Consider the following 7,653-nt stretch of genomic DNA (forward strand, 5'->3'; position numbering starts at 1 on the left):
ATATGTGCATGTATGTATTTAGGAGGGGTTGTGCGTGATTACCCAATCTACAGAACAAGAAAATGAAGACAAAGTATTACTAAAGCAAATGTTACTAGTAATTAGAAAGTATTCTCGTCTTTGGGGGATTCGAGAACATCTTTTCTTTCTAAGTTCTGCCGAATGTCATTTTCTTGTGAGAATATGTTGGAGATTAATGAGAGCAGAGAGTAAGCAGCCGATAAGGAGAGCAAATGAGAGTTAAGAGAAGACAGAAACAAGTTGGTTTCACCAGAGTCTGTAACTGACAGAGAGCTGTTAATGCATTAAAATCACTGAGAATATTATGTAGAGAAGGTAAAAGCAATCAAGATACCCTGTGTTTTAAGCTGGTAAGCACACTGTTTAATAACTATCTGGTTTTGTATACATTCTACAAAAATCTTGATTATCGACTTTCATGTTTCTTATCCTAATACACTATTTTACACGCATGGCTCAAAATTGTCATTTTTATCTGTGCCCTGATTGGTTACACATACATAGAGTTTCCCTCAATATTTAACTGCCTTTCTACCTTATCCTCATGCATCCTCCAGTCGCCTGCTCCGAGGTTACCAACCCAGAATGCAGCAAGAGCCTCTGCAGCTGCTACAACTGGTAGAAGTGGGTTAGGCAGATGGTTGCTCAACAATGACCCATCAAGGACTATAGTTGTAGAAGGGAGAGGGGAGACAGGTATCATATTTCCTGCCTGAGATGTCTACTGAATGGCAGCAATTGCAGTGAATCCAGCTCACTGTCTCAACAGCCACTCACCTGCCCTGTCTCCTCCCCTGTCTCATAACTGGACCAGCAGTTAAACAGCTGTATAGCCTCGTCTCCCTGTCTCATTTTCCCCGGAGCTCCATCAGCAAAGAGTAGCAACAGCAACTGGAGAAGCGGCAGCCAGACATAGGCAGGGCTGGTTCTTGCAGCCGTGCAGATCGCCTCCTCCTCAACACACACACACACACAGACAGACACACACACACACACACACACACACACACTGCACAGACTTCCAATATCACAGCGTCTTGACATAAGGACTAAGACGAGAGAAGAGCGTTAGTCACGGACAACAGGTATTTCATCCCTGACAAATTGTTTCCTTCCGCTGCTTGTTGGTTTGGCTGATAAAATAATCATTTGTGATCGCTAGCTTGAGTGGGAGACTGGAGGACTGGAGGTGGCCGCGACAGAGGAGCGGGGATGAAGTGGGAGGAGTGAGAGGTGGGGAATGGGGATGCTAAAGATGACTTTCGGGCTCCAGAAACCTACGTCTTTCAGCCTCCGCTGTTTTTGAGTTGCAAATGATCAGAGATGGGTGAACTGCAGGCAGCCTGTGGTGTTGCCTGGAAGTAGATTTCCATCTTTCAGACACTAGTTCCAATGGGCCGGGTGTTCTGGAAGGGGGCGGCAGTGGGGAGGAGGATGCTGTGAGCAGAGTTCTTGAAGCTCCTCTCCTCTGGGGAAGCCGAGCTGTGTGGGAGCCTTCTCACTGTGCGGGGAGCGTGTGAATTGGAAAGGATCCTGAGAGCTGGCTGGTCCCAGTTCCTCTCCGGAAAAGCAGTGGCTCTCGCTTCAGAGATGCGCCCAGCTTTCGCCTGCATCGCACTGCAGTAAGTTAAACTGGACATGGTTGGCAAATGGAGTGGCTTCTGGGTACGTGGCACGGGGGAAGGGAAGCTGAGAAGAAATGGGGAGGAAAGTTAGAAAAGCGTAGCTTTGAATTCTCCATGAAATGTTAAATCGGTTCGTCTCCCTGACTCCTGTCCTAGTTATGCGATTGTAGGGGTGCTCTGTGATTTGCTGGCGGATGCCGCTTGTGCATTAGCTATGCAGAAAGTGCCCTGTCCATTGCGATTTTAGGCAACACAACTGGTGAATGTTTTACTATTTAATTCCAAGAGTGGTCTCCTGAAAGTTACCAATGAGATAGCAGCTTATCTTTTCAAAAGGAAATTCATAAAGAGGTTGGTTTAGACTTTCAAATGCCCTAGTTAATTGTTACAAGTTCCAGCCCAGATTTATTCTTAATCCGTGAACTAAGCAAGCAAGCAAACAGAAGTCTTTGATTTACCTTATTAAAATAAAATATGAAGTGGGTCTCTAGATAACTGCTAGGAAACAGCCTAAGCCACACTGATGATGTGATAAACATTCAAATAGTCTTTAGTGGGTGCTACATGGAGGGTTCCCTTAGTTTCCTCCTGCTAGGATAATCGCCTCTACTCACTGAACAGTCTCTTTATTGTGATTTTAAAGTGGTGATTTTTACATAAACGGCTCTATAATTAGAAACCAAGCGGCATTGTGTTCCCTGGCGGAAAAGGAAGGCTTAAAACTTTTAAAAAAACAACTTCAACTGGTTGCTCAAATTGCAGATAACCAGCTCCTTTAAAAACAGGTCAGCAAGGGCCAGTCCATTGTAAAGCAAATGACCAAAGAAACATGAATGCCAGCAGAATACTGAAGGTCTTTTCTAGAATAGGAATCAGAAATAGTTAGTCTAAAAATGTTGGGGTACCTAACCAGGTCCTCTGGCCTTGACCAGATTTTTATAGTTGGGGGTTGGAGAGAAAAATTCCTTCAAGCAGAAAGAATACATTACACAAAAATGTTAGACTTAGTTGGAGGATCATTGGAGAAAATGCCATGTTAGTACATTTTTCTCCAAGAAAGATTATTGACAAAACAGAAATTACCTAAAAGAGAACCTAGGATTTTAAGCTGGATACTTCCATAGGCTAGCATAAATTCCATAGGATAAGAAGGCTTCAGAATTTATGAAATAACTATTGTGAAAAGCAAAGTAATTCTAAAATCCTCTGTCTTTAGTAGAGAGGTAACCAAGGACTACTCTTATGCTATAATTTCAGTTTTAAATTGTGCTACTCTTTCTCTAATCCACCAAATCTTCGTGCTTTTACCAAAAATAAAATATGTCAAGAATGACATTAGAATTGTGTTGACTAATTTTCTACTCATCATGGGATCTCCAGATATAAAGGCTTACTTAATATTTTTTGGCATTAAGGGAGTTCCCAATTTGTTATAGGCGATCCATTCCACACACGTACATAGTATCCCTGTGCATAAAGTCTACATGTGACTTTGTGATTCACTGAGTAAAATGTAACTCGGGATATATTTGCTACAATAGTGCATACGTGAGGGTGATTAAAAATTTTTGACAGCAATGAGAAAAAGAAAAATCTCTATGAGGAATAGAAGAATATGATTGGAGCACATTCACAAGGAGTTCCTTGATACTCTACAGTAGACTGTCATTAGCTGAACTCTGTATGTAGTTAAAGAGAAGGAAAATTAGGCTAAGAGCACTGATAACAATTTGACAAAATTTCTTTAAATATAGAAAGTTCTGTAGTTGGAGTTGAGTGGTGGCAATGCCTTTGCTTCCTACTTTCTTGTCCTACTCGTAAGCAAAGCTCATGTTATGATAGGGAAGAAGATTGTCACAATCATTCGTGAAATAAAACAATTATTTAAATTGTTTTTTAAAATTTCAGTTAAAATCATTGGTAAGTTTGCTGGGATTGTGCCTGAACTAGTATCCTGTGAGTAGTATCCTATGATGCTTTTTCTTGCACACTATTGAAAGAAGGGAGAGTTGTAGCCATACAAGACAGACAAAGATAGCTCCCGATCACTAAATCAAAATCTGCCTACTAATAACTGTGATGTGATGGAGAGGCTTGAAATGACACTTTGAGATGATCTTTTCCTGGATGCTTCTCCTGACTGCCTTCAGGAACAGAGCTGTATTTATATATGCACGATACTGTTGCAGTATTCTCTTAAGAGTAATACCTCCAGCCGAGGAGCACTTGCCCAGAGCAAACACCAGGAAAAATTCTGAAGAAGCCTATTCCTATTACCTCTCTCCGAGCAATAGCGTTTTCTCTCTCTTGTAAAACACTAACGCAAATTCTAACCAAGTGAGTTGCGTATGGTATGTCCCAATGCCACAGTCAATACCTTGGGTACTTACTATGAAGTAGGTTCAACTACTTGATAACCCTGGATTATTTTCTCATGTGCTTTGTTCATCACACAATGAATGATCAGTGGTGGTTATTCTGAGTACAGTAGTTGCAGGTACTGGGTCAAGAGCTTTAAATATGGCTTCTCATTTACGGTATAATAGCTGCAGGAGGGAGATGGCATTTTCTCCCCTTTAGGAAAACTCAGACTCAGAAGGAATAAACAAATTCCTGAAAGCAACAATATTTGGTGAATGCTGGGTTAGAGTTAACCGCTAGATGTGACTCACTCTAATTCTTAATTGCTTTGCTACTTAAAAAAAAAAAATTAAAATGGTACTCTACTATGGATCAGAGTGAGGGGTAAGCATATTATTTTGTGGATGCCATGCATGGGTAGTGCTTGAGAACTCTTCCTTTGCTCATGATACATAAGATAGGATCCACCTAAACTGGAATCTACCTACATTGACCCCAGATCCAAACTTGGCGTACTCACCATTCCAGTTTCAGGCTCTGCTTTGGCTGCACCGACTCTGGAAATGAACGTGAGGACGTTGCCAGGAAGGAAGATAATGCACTTAATATGGAGAAAAGTTGGAAGATCCAAACACAGAGGGGTATAAAAAGAAAGGAAAAGAATCATATAGTAGAAGGCTGGTCCAAAAATATGTCCACATTCTTTGTCCTGAGGGATACTAAATAACAAACTCTTTGGGCTGTGTGTGGGGTAGAGATCTTTAGTCACAGATGAAGTACAGACCCAAAACATCTCTTTAAATAGTTGTAAGGTCGTATTAGAAAAAGATTATGCTTGTCATCAGATAATCTCTTTTACATATTCTTTTTAAAAGTGGAAAAACAATGATTCAAAGAAAAGTTGGGGAGAAAGGCCAGATGCTGGCCGAAGAGGTAAAAAAGTAATTGGAAATATCACTGGTTCTTGCTTAATCATTTTCTGAAAATTTGCCAGGAAGTGAAAGGCCATCTTTAACTGGTTAGGATAAAAACAAAATGGTTCATTTAGGTAGAACGTGAAGTGTTACAGAGACTAACATGATTACTCTCACTTGTCTTCTTATCACAGAAGACAAACACTAACAAGGAATAAAATGAAAATGTTACAGGCATAGAGCCAAACAATATTTTAAGATTGGTCTTTCTCAGCATGCTAAATTTAAACAGCCGGAATTCTTTTTTAAGGATTTTCTGAGTCAACAATTTGAAATGAAGGATTTGTCTTTTAACAGGGAGTTTGTATTGCATTGTAAATTTGAAACACAATGTCCTCAACTCAGTAACTTTTGATTGGCAATGTGCCAATCACTATAGATGCAAGGAACACAAAAGCCGTTACCTTCAAAACCAGAGAATAAGTGGACACGCTCCATAAGCGAATTTGATGTTCTGAGCTGTTGTCAGATGCGTATGTGGTGACAAAGTTTTGCAAATACTTTCACATTGTTGGCCCTGACTCATTCTCTTGTCATTTGCAACACTTCAGGTTAGGGCTGGGAAGAGTTAGTTTTCAGGATTGATTTTTGAATGTGGTGCTAAAATCGACTTCCTTGCCCATTGGTTCTCTTTACCTTCTAGTTTAAAAATAATGATAGTAACTTTTATTGAGTGCTTACTACATGGCAGTTGCCTTTATAGCTATTTTGAATATTTAATCTTGATCATACCCTTATGGGATAATTTTTTTATTCTCCTCATTCTCATTTTATAAAAGAGCAAACTGAAGGAAGACAGGGTTAACTAACTTGACATAGTTACAAACTAGTAGGAATGGAGCTGAAGTTTGAACCCAGTAGTCTAGCTCTAGAGAGACCATTCTTTTAATCAAAAGGCTCTAAATCAGCTATTAACTGCTGCTGGCTTATTATAACCTTCCACAGTTCATGCAATGTTGCACCTTCCTTTTCTCTGCTTACATTTGCCTCTCAGTAATTTACTTTTGGACACCCAAACTCCTCTGCCGTCTCTCCACACTAATGTGTTTCGATAATGTGTCATTGTCTCTTAAGCTTCTACTCCAGTATCAAGACACTTTGAGGTATCTATTTGTATTCTACCACGAACTCCCAGTCTTTCTGTGTGGTTCCACTGAATCTTGTGGAATCTTTGTTATTGAATATGCCGCAGAGAATAGAAATAATCTGTTTCCTACATTGAGGAAGGGGATCAACCTTGTTTATCTTTGGAAGTTAATGCCTAACACAGTGTCTAATACAATATTGGAGCTTAATAAACACTCCTTTTAATAAACTATATTATAGGCTCTAATTCTATCCGCTGAAGGAGCAGGTAATCCCACTTTCACAATATTTAGCCTTTGCCCCCCACTCACCAAAGACTAGAGAATTGGCTTTCAAATATAAACTATAATGTCTTAGAGCAAGTGTGTGTTTTAATAAGTAGAAGTCATGATTAGTATAAAATTGCTCAGAACACATTTATTACCTTCTATGGTATGACATATTTAGAATACATGGAACAATATTTTGGAATATGACAGATAAAATATTTCCAGATCACAAAATTGAAATTTTTATGGATACCGATTTTCTGGTTTCAGGTTATTAATGTATCCCTAGGCGGGGGGCGGGGGAAACAAATAGTAGAATAAGTGGTTTATCAAAGATATTTTGCTCTTGTGGGACAATAGTGTGAAGTTATGAAAAAGTAATTTTTAATTGTTTCTTTGACTCTTACTTCCCTTGAAAAAAAACACACCCATTTTAATTGAGCCATAGCTCACAAATGGTGAATCATATCTGCAAGCAGACATTCAAGACTGCATTACCACTGGAGAAGATTAAAGCGAAGGTTGCTGGTGGAAAAATCAGTCTATAAACTACATCCCATAAATTATCAATTTATGTGACAATTCAAATTCTATTTTTAAATGTTTTATGCATTTATTTCATGTAGTATTTAAATATTATTGCTATGTGAACTGTATAACACATAAGGCTTTCCCAATAAATTTCTTTTTTAAAAGTACCATCTTAGGTCAAATTGTTCTATTTTAGTCTTCTTTCTAATCCACATGAATCAGTTATCAAATAATCAGGGAAAGGACAGATGGGATAAGAAGTGTGTAGCTGTTTAAAATGTCTTTAGAGTTTCATCAATAGAGTAATCTCAGAATGAGTTTCCCCCAGTGAGACAGCTGGGCCATGCTTTATAATACATTTTCTCTTAGAATCCCAAGTTGTATATTGTGTTTTGGTTGTTCATAATGACATGGAATTGTGAAAAAGGGTATGGAGAAGTCAACTCTCTATATAATTTCTCAATATGAAAAGAAGCTTTACTGAGTTTCGTCATTTTCTTAGTTTGATGATATAAAGCTTGAAACTTAGTTTCTGCATTCAAACTGTCTGGACATAAAATCCTTAGTACCTGGGTGGATTTGAGTAAATAATTTAAATTCTGCACTTTAGACTTCTCTTTGTAAAACAGGGTTAATAAAAATGCAATCCATTACTTAGAATTAAATGATTTAATCATGGATGTAAGGGGCTTGAACAGAATGCACACAATAAACATTAAAAAATATTAGCTCTGGCCGGGCGCGGTGGCTCAAGCCTGTAATCCCAGCACTGTGGGAGGCCGAGGC

General features: G+C 38.9%; 1 protein-coding gene across 4 annotated transcripts in view; it reads left to right on the plus strand.

Moving 5' to 3' along the window:
• The first annotated feature begins 550 nt into the window (after positions 1–550).
• The window catches only part of LOC108294546 (diacylglycerol kinase beta-like), a 191,096-nt gene continuing 183,993 nt past the window's right edge, over positions 551–7,653 (plus strand). Inside the window, exon 1 of one of the 4 annotated variants that reach the window (XM_017516429.2) lies at positions 551–1,106. The gene's annotated coding sequence lies outside the window, so the exon portion shown is untranslated. Of the gene's footprint in view, positions 1,107–1,232; positions 1,687–7,653 lie in introns of those variants that run through there. The other 3 variants (XM_037734211.1, XM_037734210.1, XM_017516430.2) reach the window with 3 other exon arrangements.

The sequence above is a fragment of the Cebus imitator genome, unplaced genomic scaffold, assembly GCF_001604975.1.
Source record: "Cebus imitator isolate Cc_AM_T3 unplaced genomic scaffold, Cebus_imitator-1.0 Scaffold587, whole genome shotgun sequence".
Classification (NCBI taxonomy): Eukaryota; Metazoa; Chordata; class Mammalia; order Primates; family Cebidae; genus Cebus; species Cebus imitator.